The 21,007-nt window shown below is 43.6% G+C and overlaps 1 protein-coding gene across 1 annotated transcript in view; it reads left to right on the top strand.

Moving 5' to 3' along the window:
* tmem132e (transmembrane protein 132E) overlaps positions 1-21,007 on the top strand; it is a 1,606,823-nt gene that overhangs the window by 50,207 nt on the left and 1,535,609 nt on the right. The gene's annotated exons all lie outside the window — the stretch shown is intronic.

Raw genomic sequence — 21,007 nt, 5'->3', positions numbered from 1 at the left:
CATTTATCCACATTATACCGCATCTGCCATGCACCTGCCCAATCACCCAACCTGTCCAATGAAAGAGTCATGGCAACTACCACAGAACTTGACGCAAACATGCAAGAACTCCTCCTTGTGGTTACACACCAGCTGTAAGTTGAGGGAGTGGAAGCCCTTTCGGTTAACAAAGATAGTTGGGTTGTGATGGGGTGCCCTAAGGGCCACGTGTGCAGTCTATGACGCCCTGCACCATTGGCATGCCTGCCATATTGGCAAAGCCAACCGAAAGGGCGGTTATACTTGCTTGATCCCTTGAGAACTGGATGTAATTGTGGGCCTTAGCAAAGGGCATCGATAACCTGCATGATGCAACTGGGTGGCCGACTGGGAGATGCCGCTGATGATCCCTGGAAGGAGCCTGAAGCAAAGAAGTTGAGTGCGGTGGTGACTGACAGCCACTGGTAAGGGGTGTCCACCCGTTCCTCTGGGCACCAGGTCTTGCTGCAGCAGGCCGCAGATCTCTCTGACAACCTCTTGTGAAAGTCTCGGCCTCCTTTGGCACTGCTGCTCACTCATGTTGAGGTAGCTCATCCTCTGTCTGTAAACCCTCTGTTGGAGGTATCTCCTGTGGCGAGGTGCCTCGATTCGCTGGCACCTTCTGCCCTGTGCAGCATCAGGTGGCTGAGCAGGAGGTTTGGGCTCCTGCTGCTGTTGCTCCTGAGCTGCCTGGTTCTGCTGCTGCCGTGGATGCTCCTCATCCTCATCTGAGGTCCATGGAGAAAGAAAATGAATGGTTCGCATGCTGCTTGCAGATGCCTCCATTGGGTAAGCGCTCATTGCAAGCGGGGCGAGGGTCTTCCAAGGAGGTCCTACATTTGATGGATGCAAGCTGCAGCACCTCTGACTTCGGAAGGCCTTCTAAAACTGCTCTCAAAGACCTTTTAAAGCAAAGTTCTGGCACCTGCAGGTAATCCCTGATGAAATAAATGATTTATTGTTGGACCTACAACTATGAGGAAACCATCCACGAGTCAACCCCCCAGGCTTAGCTGGCGTGGTTTAGAAGGGTCGTGGAACATGCCGAAATGCTCAAAATCACGAGGGCCTCTCAAAATAGGCTTAGAGAGGCCCTTAACGAGCATTTAATCATAACTAGCGCTATGGCCAGCTGGGACCGTTTCCCGCCCTCCAAAACTGGCACCGGCAAAATCCCGTGGAGGTGGGTTCCGTACCCGCCCTCATTGTTTCTGATTTTCCCGCCTCCTCGGACGTCAGAAAATCGCCCCCAAAGAAGCAGGATATGATTTTTAAAAAATTTTGGTTGCGTTGTTTGTGACTAATAAATCACTCTAGCTTCAGGCATATGGTTTGATATAATCTGGACCATTTCCACCCATCCAATGTCCTTTTATATTGCTGGTGTTTTTTTATTCGTTCCTGGGATATGGGCATCGCTGCCAAGACCAGCATTTATTGGCCATCTCTATTTGCCCTTGAGAAGGTGGTGGTGAGATGCCGCTGCAGTCCTTGTGCTGAAGGTACGCCCACAGTGCTGTTAAGAGGGAGTTCCAGGTTTTTGACCTAGCGACGATGAAGGGACGGCGCTATATTTCCAAGTCAAGATTGTGTGTAACTTGGAGGTGATGGTGTTCCCATGCACCTGCTGCCCTTGTCCTTTTTGGTGGTAGAGGTCGCGGGTTTGGGAGATGCTGTAGATACCTTGGCGAGTTGCTGCAGTGCATCTTGTAGATGGTACACTCTGCAGCCACGGTGCGCCGGTTGTGGAGGGAGTGAATTGTTAAGGTGGTGGCTGGGGTGCCAATCAAGCGGGCTGCTTTGTCCTGGATGGTGTCGAGCTTCTTGTGTTGTTGGAGCTGCACTCATTCAGGCAAGTGGAGAGTATTCCGTCACATTTCTGATTTGTGCCTTGTAGATGGTGGAAAGGCTTTGGGGAGTCAGGCGGTGAGACCTGCTCTTGTAGCCACAGTATTTATGTAGCTGGGCCAGTTACGTTTCCTGTCGATGGTGACCTCTAGGATGTTGATGGTGGGGGATTCGGCAATGGCAATACCGTTGAATGTCAAGGGGAGGTGGTTAAACTCTCACTTGGAGATAGTCATTGCCTGGCACTTGTGTGGCGCGAATGTTACTTTCCACTTATCAGCCCAAGCCTGAATGTTGTCCAGGTCTTGCTGCATGCAGACATGGACTGCTTCATTATCTGACAAGTTGTGAATGGGAACTGCACACTGCAATCATCAGCGAACATCCCCACTTCTGACCTTTTTGATGGAGTGTAGGTCATTGATGAAGCAGCTGGAGATGTTTGGGCCTAGGATACTGCCCTGAGGAACTTCTGCAGTGATATCCTGGGGCTGAGATGATTGTGGTTGTTGGAGGCCAATCATTTTCCTTTGTGCTAGGTATGACTCCAGCCAGTGGAAAGTTTTCCCCCTGATTCCCATTGACATCAATTTTATTAGGGCTCCTTGATGCCACTTTCGGTCAACTGCTGCTTTGATGTCAAGGGCAGTCACTCTCTCCTCACCTCTGGAATTCAGCTCTTTTACCCATAGAAACAGAAAAAATAGGAGCAGGAGTAGGCCATTTGGCCCTTCGAGCCTGCTCCACCATTCAATATGATCATGGCTGTTCCTCTATCTCAATACCATATTCCCGCTCTGTCCCCGTACCACTTGACGCCTTTTGCGTCTAGAAATCTATCTATCTCCTCCTTAAATATATTCAGTGACTTGGCCTCCACAGCCTTCTGTGGTAGAAACTTTCACAGGTTCACCACCCTCTGAGTGAAGAAATTTCTCCTTATCTCAGTCCTAAATGACCTGCCCCGTAGCCTGAGACTTAGACCCCTCAGCCATGGGAAACATCCTCCCTGCATCCAGTCTGTCTAGCCCTGTCAGAATTTTATACGTTTCAATAAGATCCCCTCTCTTCTAAACTCTAGTGAATACAGGCCTAGTCGACCCAATCTCTCCTCATACGACAGTCCTGCCATCCCAGGAATCAGTCTGGTGAACCTTCACTGCACTCCGTCTACGGCAAGCATATCCTTTCTTAGGTAAGGAGACCAAAACTGCACACGGTATTTTGTAATCTGGGATGTAATGCTTAAGTTATCCACCAGATGGAGATAAATATTAAGGGATCATATTTACCAGTATTAAGGTAATGTCCTGGCACACCACTTATTAAGGTAGTGGCATTGCATTCTGGGTATGACTGAGGTTGATCCTCCATCTTTGTGATCGCACAGTAAGAAATAGTGTGTGTTTGCCTGCAGTTGTAAGAGCTAGGTTCTCTGCTACATATGTATAATAAAACAGTTAAAGTTTTGGTTCCTGAAGTCTGGCTTATCTCAGTTTCTGACCTTACCACTCGGATATCACAGTACTCTAGGTGTGGTCTCACCAAGGCCCTTTATAACTAGTAAGACATCCTTGCTCCTGCACTCAAATCCTGTTGCAGTGATGGCCAACATACTGTTTACTGCACCTGCATGTTTGCTTTCAGTGACTGGTGTACAAGGACACCCAGGTCCCTTTGTACATCAACATTTCCCAATCTATCACCATTTAAATAATACTCTGCCTTTCTGCTTTTCCTACCGAAGTGGATAACTTCACATTTATCCACGTTATACTGCATCTGCCATGAATTTGCCCACTCGCTCAACTTGTCTAAATTGCCTTGAAGCCTCTTTGCATCCTACTCGCAATCCCACCTAGTTTTGTGTCGTCTGCAAACTTGGAAATATTACATTTGGTTCCTTCATCCAAATCATTGATATATATTGTGAATAGCTGATCCCTGTGGTACCCCACTAGCCACCCCTGCCACCCTGAAAAAGACCAATTTATTCCTACTCTGTTTCCTGTCTGTTAACCAATTTTCAATCCATGCCAGTATATTACTCCCAATTCCATGTGCTTTAATTTTGCACACTAACCTGTTATGTGGGACTTTATCAAAGGCCTTCTGAAAATCCAAATACACCCCATCCACTGGTTCTCCCTTATCTGTTCTACCAGTTACATCCTCAAAAAAACTCCAGTAGGTTTGTCAAACACTATTTCCCTTTCATAAATCCATGTTGACTTTGTTTAATCCCGTTGATATTTACTAAATGTCCTGTTATCACATCCTTTATAATAGACTCTAGCATTTTTCCTACTAACGTTAGGCTAACTGGTCTGTAGTTCCCTGTTTTCTCTCTCCCTCCTTTTTTAAATAGTGGGGTTACATTTGCCACCCTCCAATCTGCAGGAACTGTTCCATAATCTATAGAATTTTGGAAGATGACAACCAATGCATCCATTATTTCCATGGCTACCTCTCTTAGTACTCTGGGATGCAGATTATCGGGCCCTGGGGATTTATCGGTTTTCAGTCCCATTAATTTCTCCACTTTTTTTACTAATAATTTCCTTTAATTCCTCCTTCTCACTAGACCCTTGGTTCCTTAGCATTGCTGGGTAGTTGTTTGGTTCTGTCTTCACGGTAGAGGACACAAAGTATTTGTTTAATTACTCAGCCATTTCCTTGTTCCCCATTATAAATTCTCCCATTTCTGACTGTAAAAGAAGTACATTTGTCTTCACTAATCTTTTTCTTTTTACATACTTGTAGAAGCTTTTACAGTCTGCTTTTATGCCCCTTGCAAGTTTACTCTCGCACTCTATTTTTGCCCTCTTAAATAATCTCTTGGTCCTTTTTTGCTGAATTCTAAACTGCTCCCAATCCTCAGGCTTGCTATTTTTTCTGGCAACTTTATATGACTCCTCTTTGGATCTAATACTATCCTTAATTTATTTTGTTAGCCATGGTTGGGCTGCTTTTCCTTTTGTGTTTTTGCACCAGAAAGGAATGCATAACCGTTGCAATTCATGCATTCATTCCTTAAATGTTAGCCATTGCCTATCCACCGTCATGCCTTTTAATGAAGCTCCCCAATCTATCATAGCCAACTCCCTCCTCATACCTTCGTAGGTTACTTTGTTTAGATTTAGGACCCTAGTTTCGGATTGGACGACTTCACTTTCCATCTTAATGAAGAATTCTATCATGTTATGGTCACTCTTCCCTAAAGGACCCCGCACAACAGGATTATTAATTAACCCCTTCTCATTGCACAATACCCAATCTAGGATAGCCTGTTCCCTAGTTGGCTCCTCAACGTACTGGTCTAAAAAACCATCTCGTACAAACTCCAGGAATTCATCCTCCACAGTATTATTGCTAATTTGGTTTGGCCAGTCTGTATGTAGATTAAAGTCACCCATGATTACTGTAGTACCCTTGTTACATGCATCTTTAATTTCCTGTTTGATGCCGTCCCTACATTACCACTGTTTGGTGGGAGTTGTATATAGGACTCCAATGTTTTCTGCCCCTTGGTACTTCTTAGCTCCACCCAGACTGATTCTACATCTTGATTTTCTGAGCCAATATCCTTTCTCACTATTGCTTTGATTTCATCCTTTACTAACGACGCCACCCCACCTCCTTTTCCTTTTTGCCTGCCCTTCCTAAATATCGAATATCCTCGGATATTCAGCTCCCAGCCTTGGTCACCCTGCAGCCATGTCTCCGTAATCGCAATTATATCGTATCCGTTTACATCTATTTGCGCTGTTAATTCGTCTACCTTATTACGAATGCTTCGTGCTTTCAGATGCAGTGCCTTTAGATTTGTCATTTTAACATTTTTAGACATCTTAACATTTTTTTGTACTATGGCCCTATTTGTCTTACCATTTTTTCTTATCCGGACCCTATTTGTTAGTGCACTCTTTTGTTTGCAGGCTCTGTCCCTTCCTGACACAATCTGGTTATCCTTACCCCAATCACTTTCCTGCACTGCTTCCTTGTCTTTTCTTTTTAGCATTCTAGATTTCTCTCCACCGGGACCCTCCCCTTCCCCCCCCCCCCCCCCCCCCCCCAAATGTTTGGACCAAGGCTGTAATGAGGTCTGGAGCCGAGTGGTCCTGGTGGAAAGCGAACTGAGCATCGGTGAACAGGTTTTTGGTGAGTAAGTGCTGCTTGATAGCACTGTCAACGACACCTTCCATCACTTTGCTGATTGAGAGTAAACTGGTGGGGTGGTAATTGGCCTGATTGGATTTGTCCTGCTTTTTGTGGACAGGACATATCTGGGCAAATTTCCACATTGTTGGGTAGATGCCAGTGTTGTATACTGGAAGAGCTTGGCTGGAGGCAAGGCTAGTTCTGGAACACAAGTCTTCAGCATGACAACCGGGATGTTGTTGGGGGCTCATAGCCTTTGCTGTATCCAGTGCGCTCAGCCATTTTGTGGAATGAATCGAATTGGCTAAAGATTGGCTTCTGTGATGGTGACTTCAGGAGGAGGCCAAGATGGATCATCCGAGATGGTTGCAAACACTTCAGCTTTGTCTTTTGCATTCACGTGCTGAGCGCCGCCATCATTGAGGATGGGAATATTCATGGAGTCCCCTCCTCCCGTTAGTTGTTTAATGGTCCACCACCATTCACGACTGGATGTGGCAGGACTGCAGAGCTTTGATCTGATCCTTTGGTTGCGGGATCGCTTAGCCCTGTCTATAGCATGCTGCTTCCGTTGTTTAGCATGCATATAGTCCTGTGTTGCAGCTTCCCCAGGTTGGCACCCCATTTTTAGCTACGCCTGGTGCTGCTCCTGGCATGCTCTTCTGCACTTCTCATTGAATCAGGGTTGGTCCCCTGGCTTGATGGTAATGGTAGAGTGAGGGATATGCCTGGCCATGAGGTTACAGATTGTGGTGGAATATAATTCTGCTGCTGCTGATGGCCCACAGTGCCTCATGGATGCCCAGTTTTGAGCTTCTAGATCTGTTCTGAATCTATCCTATTTAACATGGTGGTAGTGCCACACAACACGATGGAGGGTGTCCTCAGTGTGAAGATGGAACTTTGTCTCCACAAGGACTGTGCGGTGGTCACTGCTACCAATGCGGTCATGAACAGATGCATCTGCGACAGGTAGATTGGTGAGGATGAGGTCAAGTAGGTTTTTCCCTTGTGTTGGTTCTCTCTCCACCTGCCACAGGCCCAGTCTACTGGCAGCTATGTCCTTCAGGAGTCTGCCATCCCGGTCAGTAATAGTGCTACCGAGCCACTCTTGGTGATGGACATTGAAGTCCCCCACCCAGAGTACATTCTGTGCCCTTGCTACCCTCAGTGCTTCTTCCAAGTGGTGTTCAACATGGAAGAATGCTGATTCATCAGCTGAGGGAGGGCGGTAGGTGGTAATCAGCAGGAAGTTTCCTTAGCACGGTGAGACTTCATGGGATCCGAAGTCAATGTTGAGGGCACCCAGGGCCACTCCCTCCCTGTGCTGCCACGGACTGGGCCTGTGATCTGGTGGATCTGTCCTATGGTGGGACGGTGATGGAGGAGTCTGGGATGTTGGCTGAAAGGTATGATTCTGTGAGTATGACTGTCAGGCTGTTGGTTGACTAGCCTGTGGGACAGCTCTCCCAATTTTGGCACAAGTCCCCAAACATCAGTGAGGAGGACTTTGCAGGGTCAACTGGGCTGGGTGTGCTGTTGTCATGTCTGAAACTGGTGCCTTGGTCAATGCTGGGTGGTCCGTCCGGTTTTATTTGTTTTGGTAGTGGTTGTGTACAACTGAGTGGCTTGCTTGGCCATTTCAGAGGGCAGTTAAAAGTAAACCACATTGCTGTGGGTCTGGAGTCACAAAGGCCAGAGCAGGTAAGGACGGCAGATTGCCTTCTCTAAAGGACATCAGTGAACCAGATGGGTTTTTACGACAATCCGATAGTTTCATGGTCACCATTACTGATACAGGAAACTTTGGTTTATTCGGAGGTTAACTGTCTGGAACGCTCGAGCCACCGGCAAAAATCAGGAGCCGTTTCGTTAGGTTTTTTTTTCTTTTCGTTGCCTTTTTTCCACCAGTCAGGCTCTGCAAGGTCTCGCTGAAGCTGTTGCTAAGCTACAGAGACGCTTGCAAGGTACGGCCGACTGTTTAGAAGCTGTTGCTAAGCAACAGGGTTTGTTGCCAGATACGGAGCTCAAAATCTCCGTATGTTTCAACATTAGCGCTGGTTTGTTCGGCAGTTTTGATGGGACGGCAACAGCTCGATCCCGTCAGTGCCGGATAGCACACAGTTTCCTGTACTAGATTTTTTTTTAAATTCCAGATTTAATTAATTGAATTTAAATTCCCCAGCTGCGTGGTGGGATTTGAACTCCTGCCTCTGGCTCATTAATCCAGAGGCCTGGATCAAGTAATCCAAGCCTCTGGATTACTAGTTCAGTAACATAACCACTATACTACCATTCCTGATGATGCTGTTGATGGGTTCTTTGGGTCTATTATCTATGATGGGGTTGCTCCATTGCAGCCAGCAGGGTGGGTAATTGGTGCTACAGTAGATTGTTCAGATAGCATTTGGCTACATGCTGTATGTAAAACATAGAACTTCAAGGTTTCTTGATGTATGAAATCAGTATTCATTGGGTTGAAGGTTTTAGATTTTCACAAGTATTTAATGTTCAATACAGCAATTATTGAAATATCCAAGTGACACATGTACAGCGAGAGATGTCGAACAGTGCATTACAAGCATGTAATCAAGTTTGATAGGATTCTCATTAGAGCCACAGTTAATCCAGACGTTTCTTTGCCATTTCCCACATCATTCTTGGTTGCCTCCACAAAATCGCCACTTGAAGAATGTCATAGGAAATGACAGTGGAAAATGGACATGCTTGAGTTTACTTGTAAAAATAAACAATTGTATCGAGGCTAACTGCACAATTCTCACTCCTAATTTCACTTTAATTTAGATTTATTGTCCTGAATTTTTTTACATTATTTTGGAATCTCTCCATCTCGGTTTCACAATCTGTTCTCACCTTTCCTCTTTCTCATCCTCTCCCTTTGTGATGGAATGGGGGGAGCAACAATTAATCTGCATTTATTTGCTTTGTCTACCTTTTGTCAAACAGTTGTTGTCTGTAGCTAACGATCCTTACTGGGAGTTTTTGTGTGACATCAGGTAGCTCCTGTCTGCTGGGGATACTTCATAATTTCTCCCTGGAGGCTTTGGTGATGGTCTCCAGCGTTCAAAATACCAAAACTGCGGTATCCATACTCCACTTTGGTCCCAATTTTATGCAGTTAAGGGCACATTAGTAAAATGGTTCAAAACATTATTGCACTCGTAATTGATTTTTTCCCTCCAGAGAGGAACATGCTCAGCTTGTATTGTCTTCAGTGCTGTCTGGATAGAAAAACATGCTTTTATAGATTGTGTAACCTATTCCTTCATTTAAGAAGTCTAACAAATTGATAAATGTGAAAGTAAATAAATGTGTCCTTTGTTAGCAGAAAATACATCTTTACAATGTGTCTCTGTTCATTAGTCTTTGTAAGAAGTGTTGATGTAGCTTTTTTGAGTAGTTTTTGTTCTATTAGGTCACAAATTCAAAAGTTAAGGTATTCATTCAAGATGTTCAAAATCTGGCATGTAGGTTGTCAGCACACATTGCTGTTGAGATGCAGGCTACCTATCTTGCACTAGGCTCATGTAAATGCCAATATTTCTTGAATTACACATGTATGTATTTTGTGGAATGATCATTGTATAACCCTAAATAAAATCAGAAATTTGGTGGTCTATTTCAAACACCTCTGCAGCACACTGTTTGTGGTGATGTTGAAATACTGTTGAGACCCCTAGGTTAATTTAATTTTCATTTCTTTTAAGCCACAAGCATATTTTTTGTTGCAGATTGATTTCTAATGGCTCATATACATCTTCATGCAACATCCCAATTTACTTTATCTCGTCACAATAAAATGTGCTTTTACTTTTATTAATAAGTAAAATAACTTTCTTGATTTCATTGGTGAACGAGAACTTGCATACTGTTCTGCAATTGTTTTAAAATGCTTTTGGTTAGGTGAATAATTCTAGACTAAGTTGACTGTGCTAAAGGGGAAATAATTAATTTCATTAGTTTTTGAATACTGTAGTATTACAAAAATCTAACAGAATTTACTAGGTAGATTCATTAAAATTAAATACTTATGAAATGATCTGGTATCTTAACATGGATTATGTTGTCCATTTTATTTTATTTTTTTTTTCTTTTGGGCCATGCCTCATTTTCTAGCTGAGGGGTGAACAAGTGGTTTGTTTCCAGGGCAATGCACCAGTTGAGCTGGCCAGTAGGAAATACAGGAAAGTGGTCTAGTGTGATTTGTCCTTGATATGATTTAGCCAAGACAACTAGTTCAGAACTGTTTGTACTTAATATAGAATTATTTTGATTGAAATAAAACTCATGCGACTGGATGATGCACTGTCCTTTTGATGTCTAGGACTTGGGTCTGAACATGTTCCAGACTAATAGACTGAAATTTTTAATCTGCATTCTGTAAGAGACTTAAATGAGATGAAATTGAGGCCTCAAAACCTCAACTAGTGAGCAAAAGCTGTGCAATCTCACTGTTAAATTCAGAAGATGAGAAATAGGACTATCACATTGCTGTAGGATGTCTTCTCGAGGTTGACAATACATTTTGGAGCATCAGCAGAACTAATTTTATTCTGCAGGATTTAAAAAAGGAAAGTGCTATATTGGTCTGATATTGGGAGAGAAGATTCCGTACTCCAGAAGTAAAATTATACTGAATGTTATATTGCAAAAGATAGTAGAACTTGGTCCCAGCCATATCCCTCTGGCTCACTGGTCTGCAGTTATGGCATTGTCACAGACTGATACCCCATGGGCTGTCAGCTTAACTTAGGTAGGGGTGTAGAACAAATTGGCTGATGCTCTCTGGTACAGTGGAAAGAGTATATCCTCTGCTTGGAGGTGCCCAGAGCTATTTTTGATACATGGGGCAAATTAAGATGAGCATTTCCTGTGATGCAGAATAAGTGGCCACCAGAGTTCTCCCTCCAGTTTCAGGACATCTGGGCAATCTGGTCACCTCCTTTTGTAGGGAAGGTATGCCTCAGGGGGAAAAAAACCTGTTGCACACCACAGATAGGGAATACATTTCTCGGAGATGGTGATGATCCTCCGTGGGATTATAGCATTTCTTGAAGGGTGTAGATGACGAGAAACATGGGTTCTAATGCGTAATTCCCCGAAAAGGCAAGTGCAGATGGATAAAGCCATTAAAAAACCAATAGAATTTTGGGTTTATAAATGGAGGCAAGCAGTAATTATGAATTTATATAAACCATTGGTAGGGCCACAACTAGGTGCTGTGTGCAGTTTTGAGTGCCCCATAATAGGAAAGACATTAAAGTCAGAGTGCATACAGCATAGATTCACCATATTGATACCAGGGATGGGAAACTGTAGTTATGAGGAAAGACTTAAAATACTGAGACAATTTCTGCTGGAGTAGAGAAGGCGGAGGAGATTTAAGGTTTTTAAAATTATAAATGGTTTTGATGGAATGAATAGGGAGTGCCTATTTCTGCTGATTACAGAATTGCAGATGAGTGGGATCATCAATTTAAAACTAATAGAGAGTGAACAGAGGGGTTAGGAGAATTTTTATCATGCAGAGGTTTGTTGGAGCATGTAATGTTTTTCCACGGGAGTAGTTGAGGCAGAGATCATTTCATCCTTCAAGGGAAAATTGGATAAATATTTGAAGCAGAGGCAGATACAAAGCTATAGGGAGAAAGTGGGGCAGTAGAAATAGTTTTGGATTTCTCTAGCAAAGAGCTCCAAAAGGTCAAAGATGCAAGTCGAATCAAATACAAAAAATGATCCACATCACAAAGGAGCCACAAAATGCCACTTCTATTCACCACTCCACCCACCCCTCAGAGGTCTGTTGGTCTGAGAGAATGATAACTCATTTTGATTGAATTGAAGGAGCAATCTTCTCCGAGTCTGAACAGTTTGGTATAAGAAATAATGTCAAAGCACTTGTTAATGTGTTTTCTTTTTAATCCATTGTAAATATCAGTTGGTAAAGCTGTGAAAGTACATGGACGTTGTGTCTGTATTCTTCTGAACCGTGTACCTTATTTTGCTTCTTTAGCGATTGCAGCAGCTGTGCTGCACGTCGTATGTGTAGTCCAAATTAGCAATACTGTATATTGTAACATTTTGGGATTTTTACCTATTTAGCCTGAAAGGGATTTAAATTTTATACTAATTAGATTCAGCTTATGAGGGGCTAATTCTCCGGGGTGGCAACATTCTTTTTAGCAACATTAAAACGCTTATAGTCATCAGGCAATGGGTGGTTGAGCATGTTGGAGCAATCTTCGAAGGGAATAGGACAGCTATTTAAAAATTTGATTTTTCCATATTGTGCAAGTGTTGAGATGGGGATCATAAAAAGAGCTTCCTTGTGTGTACTGGATAATATGATTTTGCATATGGCATCATATGCATTGTCCTGTATTCCTCTTTAGCTAAACCCCCTACTGGGGGTAGTGAACGGAATCTCATTCTAGCATCGAAGTGTGAATTACATTGGATGTTGTTAAGCATGATGGCAGAATGGGTTTTCATTTAAAATACTCAGTAAGGGTATAGCTGAACAGACTATTTAAGTCATCCGAGGGACTGCCTAAGAAGGTGCTGAACAAGCATTGAGGTGCCAGAAGCTTCAATTGAAAGCAATGGAGGTTTTCATTTGAGTTAGCAAGTTTGATTGCCAGCTTGGTGGACGAGTAGTCAACGCAGAGTTAAGGGAAGGGTTAGAGAGAAGTTTATAATAGTAGAAGCACATTGTTTTCTAGCCAGGCAGGATGGCTGAGAGACTCCTGTTTGAGGTATAAGCCTGTATGTACTCTGAGAAAAGGCTACAGTTAATTCAGGCACTAATTCAGTAGGTGAATTCAGCCTATAGAAAGAAAGACAGACTTGCATTTATATAGCACCTTTAATGACCGCAGGACGTCCCAAAGCGCGTAATTTTGAAGTGTAGTCACTGTCACTGTTGTAATTCTTCTTCTTAGGCAGTCCCTCGGAACCGAGGCTGACTTGCTTCCCCATTAAAAATGAGTTCGCAGGTGACTGATGAGTCCAATGCAGGACCTACAGTCTCTGTCACAGGTGGGGCAGACGGTGGTTGAAGGGGCGGGTGGGTGGGGTGCTTGGGTTGACGTGCGCTCGTTGCGCTGCCTGTGCTTGGCTTCCGCTTGCTCCTGGCAAAGAGACTCGGTGTTCGGCGCCTTCCCGGATGCTTCTCCTCCACTTTGTGCAGTCTTGGGCCAGGGATTCCCAGAAGTCCAACACCACCTTCAGTGTGCCAGTGCAGCCTTCGGTCGGTCACCTGAGGAAGAGAGTGTTTGAAGACCAGGACCTCAAACCCGGCACTAAGCTCGTGGTCTACAGAGCAGCAGTGATACCCGCCCTTCTGTATGCTTCAGAGACATGGACCATGTACAGCAGGCACCTCAAAGCACTGGAGAGGTACCACCAACGCTGCCTTCGCAAGATCCTGCAAATCCATTGGCAGGATAGGCGCACCAACATCTGTGTTCTTGCTCAGGCCAACATCCCCAGCATCGAAGCTTTGACCATGCTCGATCAGCTCCGATGGATGGGTCACATTGTCTGCATGCCCGATACGAGACTCCCAAAACAAGCGCTCTACTCGGAGCTCCGGCATGGCAAGAGAGCCCCAGGTGGGCAGAGGAAATGCTTCAAGGACACCCTCAAAGCCTCCTTGAAAAAGTGTAACATCCCCACTGTTGTAATGTAGGAAATGTGACTGCCAGTTTTGTGCACAGCAAGGTCCCACAAACATGTGTTAGTGACCAGATAATCTATTTTAATGGTATTTGTTGAGGGATAAATATTGGCAAGGACACCAGAGAGAACTCCCCATCTCCTCTTTGAAATAGTGCCATGGGATATTTTATATCCAGCTGAGGGGGCAGATGGGGCCTTGGTATAATGTCTCATCTGAAAGACGGCACCCCTGATGGTGCAGCACTCCCTCAGTATTGCACTGGAGTGTCAGCCTAGATTTTGTGCTCTGGTTTCTGGAGTGGGACTTGAACTTGAAGCAGAGTTGTGTATTATATTGTTCAAGGATAGTTAGGAAATAGACACATTGCACTGGATAATTGTGTTCTGTTCAGCATTTCCTACATTGCAACAGTCACTACACTTCAAATGTACTTCATTAGCTGTAAAGTGCTTTGGAACATCCTGAGGTGGTGAAAGGTGGTATATAAATGCAAGTTTTTCTTTCTATGTAAAATAAACCAGTTTGTTGTTTTATAGTCAGCCTCATCTCTCTCACTAGAGTACTTATCTGTCTATCTTAAAAATGGGAGAACATGTGATGGCAGATAGAGATCATAGTATGCAGTACGCATAGAGGGATCTGCTTATTCCTCCATTACGCGATCATTTAACTAAGTCAGTAACAAGCCTTAAAGGGATTAGGAGATGAGGTCCACTTTTGAGCATGTCCAGTGACGCTTATTCTGAGAGAATATCTACTGTAAGCCCATGAAATTTGTAAAATGAACCAATTTTCCACAGAAGAGTTGTCTTCAAGTCTATCAAATGGAATAACAAGGAATTGTTATCTGAGCAATGACAGTAATGAGGCAAAAGAAACATTGTATTCTTGGGTGAAGAAGAACCAACAACTACCAGCAAAAATATCCCAATCAGGGACATGATTTCACATTGTGCTGCCAACTAACAGGAAGACGCCATCCTTGGTCCTCTCTTCATTCATGTTGATTTGCTGTGATAAATTGACCCTTAGTGTTAGGGGGATTAAATACGTGGGGTTACGGGGATCGGTTGGGATATGTGTCGGTGCAGGCTCGATGGGCCGAAATGGCCTCTATCTGCACTGTGGGGTTTCTGTGATTCTGTGATATATGCTGACTATCAGTTTTACCTCTGAGCAACCACTCTCAACTTGATGACAGTTGTTGTGTTGTTTGAGTACCTTTCTGAAATCAAGTCATGAAAGAGCCAGAACTTTCTCCAGCTTAACACTGACGAGACCAAAGCCATTCTGTTCAGCACTGACCAGAAACTTTGCTCCTCCTTTCCTACATGACTACTTGCTGAGGTTAAATCTGATGGTGCTTAACCTCTGCATCCTGTTGGACCTAAAGCTGAGCTTCAGACCCCACATTAACTTCATCAGGGTCACCTATTCCTATCTCAGCAATATTACCCACATCTGGTCCTACTTCACCATATACACCGCTGAGACTTTTATTCCTGTCTTTTACACAAACGTCAAACAATCCAAAATCCCAATGTTAATTTTTGGCTGCCTGTCACCTCTGTCCTTGATTATCATCTCTGGTTCCTTGTCGTCTATTGCATTGATTTCAAAACGTTTGCCCTTGTTTACAAATTCCTCCATAACTTTGCTCCAGTCTCGCTTAACCTCCTTGAGTCCTATGTCCACCTCACACCCTCTGGTCTTCCGCCTCTGGTCCACTGTCCACATTCCCTTCCATCCACTCTATCACTGGTGGCAGAGATTTTAGTACCTGAACTTTGAAGACGGGAGAGATGTAGCAAGGTGGAGGTTTATCCCAGAATTAATTCGAGAGAGCATGCTTTATCTCTTCACCTTCCCTAACATTTCTTTAAGCTCCTGCTTGGTGTTCCTGCTTTGAAACTCCTTGGGATGTTCTGTTATGTTAAAGGCATCGGGAGTAGTTACTGGGGTCAGACTGTTGCAGGGTATGGTTGCACTCTAAGGGGTGGAAGTGACAATGTCTGATACCCTGGAGAAGGAGTTCCTGGGGCTTGGTTGCATTGGTGGGATGGTCTCTGGGAGCACTAGGAGGGTCTTCTAGGGCCTGAGAGCAGGGAGGGGTGGGGCTGGGATCTGGCAGGTCTAGCAGAATCTGACCCAGCCCACAGTCCCACACCTGACATACTCCACTACCAACCTGTTCCCAGTCTCTAGTCTGTTAAGGGCCTGAAGCCAGTTTTAGTGCTAAACATGCTTAATACTGAAGGTTTCAATTTACAAACACAACAAATTCAGTATAAAGCATATTTAATATTAAAACCAGCTGAGAGGCTCAGAACGGAGCAGGTGGGTTGGAGGTGCAGCAGGAGCAAGATCACTGATCTAGGGGTGGATTTGACAGGACATGAATGCATCTGGGGCAGGGTAAGATTGGGGTCACAGCAGTCGCAACAGTTCAGGAATCCATGTTTTGAAGGATTCCGGCAGGCAAGCCCAGGCTTGGTTTTTTTAAGATAAACGATCTCCCATGACATTTTTCAAGGCTGCACTGGGGCTAGAAAGCAGTCACACCAAGACAATAGACATTATCAGAGCACAACTTGAGCACCCATGCCCCTGACCGAGATTAGGGGGAGAATTTTAACCTATCCCCCCACGACAGGCTGGGAGGGTGGGTTAAATCGGTAAATATGTGAAACCCGACTCCAAACTGCTACAAACTTGCCTACCTCCAGTTTAACCACTGTGGGTTTGGGAGCATCCGAGTAAACCGCTCTGGAGAGGTGGGTCTGTGATGTGTTAATGAGACTTCGTTCCTCAGACTTTGGCAGCTGGATCCAGCAGGTCAGAGCTTTTTGGAGCATTGCTATGCGCCAAGAGGAGCAGGATTGCTTCTCCCTGACCCTCAAGTAAACCTTCTGACGTGATCTGCCGACCCCTCCTGCTCCACTATGCCCCAATCTTTCCCTTCCTCGCTGTCATGCTCTGAGCCCCCCCCCCCCCCCCCCAACCATGCACCTATCTTTTCCGATTTGCCGTGGACCGTCCCCAGCTTCTGCCTTCTACCACTGGCTTTCCGCCCAGCAGAAAAGCAGGACATTGAGTTTTTAAAAAAAAGAAAAGGTCCTGCTGTTAAATTCCAACACTTCTAGGTTCCCCCACTTACACAGACCTCCACTCCTCCTCCTCCACCCCCCCCCCCCCCTCCAGCTTACACACACCTCCGCTCCTGCCCTGCCTTGCTTCCCTGTAAATATCGGGGCCTAGGTCTCCGGGAAGCCTAATAACATAAGAAATAGGAGCAGGAGTAGACCATACAGCCCCTCGAGCCTGCTCTGCCATTCAGTAAGATCATGGCTGATCTTGGACCTCAACTCCACTTTCCCGCCTGATCCCCTCCCATATCACTTGATTCTCTTAGTGCCCAAAAATCTATCGATCTCTGTCTTGAGTTTACTCAATGACTGAGCATCCACAGCACTCTGGGTAGAGAATTCCAAAGGTTCGCAACCCTGAGTGAAGAAATTTCTCCTCATCTCATTCCTAAATGGCTGACCTCTTATCCTGAGACTATGCCCCCTAGTTCTAGACTTTCCACCAAGGGAAAGAGCTTTCAAGCCCCCTCAGAATCTTGTACGTTTCAATGAGATCACCTCTCATTCTTCTAAACACCCAGAGAGTATAGGTCCATTCTACTCAATCTTTCCTCATAGGACAACCCTCTCATCCCAGGAATCAATCTAGTGAACCTTCATTGCATACTTTCTAAGGCAAATACATCTTTCCTTAGATAAGGAGACCAAAACTATGCACAGTACTCCAGGTGTGGTCTCACCAAAGCCCTGTACAATTGTAGCAAGACTTCCTTACTCTTGTCCTTCAACCCCCTTGCAATAAAGGCCAACATACCATTGCCTTCCTAATTGCTTGCTGTACCTACATGCTAACTTTGTGTGATTCCTCTGAACACCAACATTTAATAGTTTTTCACCACTTAAAAATATTCTGTTTTTCTATTTTTCCTACCAAAGTGAATAACCTCACATTTCCCTACATTATACTCCATCTGCCACCTTATTGCCCACTCCATCTGCCACCTTATTGCCCACTCACTTAACCTGTCTATATCCCTTTGCAGGCTCTGTGTCCTCCTCACAGCTTATTTTCCCACCTAGCTTTGTATTGTCAGAAAACTTGAATACATTACACTTGGTCCCTTCATCGAAGTCATTAATATAGATTGTAAATAGCTGAGGCCCTAGCACTGATCCTTGCGGCACCCCACTAGCAACAGACTGCCAACCTGAAAAAGACCCATTTATTCCTGCTCTGTTTTCTGTCCTTTAACCAATCCTCTATCCATGCTAATATATTACCCCAACCTCATGAGCCCTTATCTTGTGCAACAGCCTTTCGTGTGGCACCTTATCGAATGCCTTTTGAAAATCCAAATATACTACATCCATTGGTTCCCCTTTATCTACCCTGCTAGTTACATCCTCCGAAAACTCTGATCGATTGGTCAAACACTTTTTCCCTTTTATAAAATCAAGTTGACTTTGCCTAATCATATGAAGATTAAAGATATTTATAAACATTTCTGACAGGAACTGTGAAATTTTATCAAGTAGAATATTAAAAAAAAATTTTTAACCTGTGTAATTAGCTGGCTGAAGGATAGAGATGTTGGGTGCAAATATTTCCAGATAGCAATTTGGTTCAGTTTGTGTATGTTTACTATAGCTTGCTCAGTCTTTTGAATTTTTAAAGTTCTGAATGGTTGTGTTCAGGTTCTGCTTTACTTTATTGGTAGATTTTTGGTTGTATTTCTTGGCAACTGAGTTGTGATTTATTGAATTTGATCAAATCAACTGTGAAGAACGAGTGAATCATGAAATGTTACCCCAAAGTCTTACACAGTTGCATTGCATTATATTTAAATATTGACATAATTAGTATCCACCTAATAATGAAATATTGTAGACCTCTTTGGAGGAATGCAGATAAAATTCAAGTCGTCCTCCAAAGAAAGTGGACTTGATGGGACTAGATTAATCAATGACAAAGTGTATCTCTACGTATTGGAGAGAGGTGACCAGGCTGCTGTCCTCTTGAGATTACAACTTAAACAACACAAAAGTTGCTAATTCTTCAACCACATCACCAATTTATGGTAGGAACCTAAAAGCTGGAGTATTCAGAAACAGTTTAGTATCACTGGCCTGATTATTGGAAGATGCAACATTACTTTTTCCTGTGGAACTCTCTTCTGGACACTGTTGTCCATTAGACCTGCATGTACAGTATTATTATCTCTAACTCTCTTGCCATTGCTTGTCCTGTTGATGACTAATTTTAGGCTATGGAGCCACAGGCATCAGCTATACCTGAACCAAATGACCATTCTTCAAATGTATGTCTAGATGGTGAGAATTGGTAGACTATTTAACTATGGTGAGGGGGGGAGTTAAGCCCATATCCAGCTATGCCTTTGCATTTCCCTGTAGGGCCAACTGGATAGCAATCAAGAGAAGTCCTGGCTAAATTTTGTTTCTTGCTTTCTTATCTTTTTCTTGGAAGACTAGTTATAGTGCCCTTACTGATGCCCTAACTCATAAGCATAAACCAATGTATGAACATTAGACATTCCTGGTCTTTATAATTCAGTACACATTTCATGGTGTATTGCTTCCTGAAATATTGGGGAGACCAATGTAGAGATTTGAAATGCAGTTAACTTGCTGAATCAATATTATTGAATGTACATTCGGTTATGAGAAATCTGTGATTTGCTTATTGATAGCTCTATAATTTCTCAGTGTACCTTCTTGCTGGTGTTCCCAGAAGTTATGTGATTCAAAGTTCTGAGACCATTGTCCTTAATTCAGTTGTTCATCAGCATCCTGTCACAACACCGTTTATATAAAAATAAAAAAAAAATCACATTAATAAAATAGCAATAACCTCTACTTGCCATTAAACAGTTGATGCATTTTCATTACATTCATTACACTCAGCAATTAAGCAGCACATGATGTGTTTTATTACCATACACTTCCAACAAATGCATAGCTTAGATCATAATAGACTTGAACTGCCATTGCTCACCAAGAAGGTCTAAGTTACAGTGAAACATTATGAATGGCATTATGGACACGATCAACACTAATATCTAACCTGTTTTGGGCACAGTAGTAAGTTAAGAACATTGCCCTTACTGCATCAGAATCTTACAGCACAGAAGGATGCCTGTCGTGCCTGTGCTGGCTGTTTGAAAGAGCTGTTCAATTTAGCACTCCAGCTTTTTCCCCATAATGCTGCAAATTAGTTCTCTTCAAATACATGTCCAATTGCCTTTTGAAAGTTCCTATGGAATCTGGTTATTCTCTTGTGCTTATTCTTGGGTTTGATGCACTTGTAACATTAAAAATCTTGACAAATTAACATTGTTGAGTAATAATGTAATTATGTAGGATATACGGCCCAACCAGTTTATGCCGGCGTTTATGCTCCACTCGAGCCTCCTCCTGTCTTTCCTCATCTAAATCAATCAGGATAACCCTCTATTTCCTTCTCCCTCATATGCTTGTCTAGCCTCCCCTTAAATGCATCAATACTATTCGCTTCAACCACTCCCTGTGGTAGTGAGTGCCACATTCTCACCACTCTTTGGGTCATCCTTGGTTCTGAGGGACCGCCCAAGAAGAAGAGACTCTTTGGGTAAAGACGCTTCTTCTGAATTCCCTATTGGATTTCTTGGTAACTATCTTATATTGATGGCCTCGAGTTATGCTCTTCCCCACAGAGTGGATACAGAGAGAATGTTTCCACTTATCAAAACCTTTCCTAATTTTAAAGACCTCTATTCGGTCACTCAGCTTTTTTTTCCAAGAGAAAAGAGACCCAGCCTGTTCACCCTTTTCCTCATATGTATACCCTTGCATTTCTGGTATCATTCTTGTAAATCTTCACTGCACCCTCTCCAGTGCCTCTATATCCTTATTATAATATGGTGACCAGAACTGTACGCAGTGGTCTAACCAAGGTTCGATGCAGGTTTAGCATAACTTCCCTACTTTACAATTCTATCCCTCTAGAAATAAACCCTAGTGCCTGGTTTGCTTTTTTTTATGGCCTTGCTAACCTGTCACAACTTTTAGTGATTTGTGTATTTGTACTGAGATCCCTGTGTTCCTGTACTCCACCTAGACTTGCACCCTCCAAGTAATAAGTGACCTCCCTATTCTTCTTCCTACCAAAATGTAATACCTCACATTTATCTGTGTT

The sequence above is a fragment of the Somniosus microcephalus genome, chromosome 22 (assembly GCF_052327205.1).
Source record: "Somniosus microcephalus isolate GS21.2 chromosome 22, FLI_Smic_1.0, whole genome shotgun sequence".
NCBI lineage: Eukaryota > Metazoa > Chordata > Chondrichthyes > Squaliformes > Somniosidae > Somniosus > Somniosus microcephalus.
This window is presented reverse-complemented; position numbering and strand designations above follow the sequence as displayed.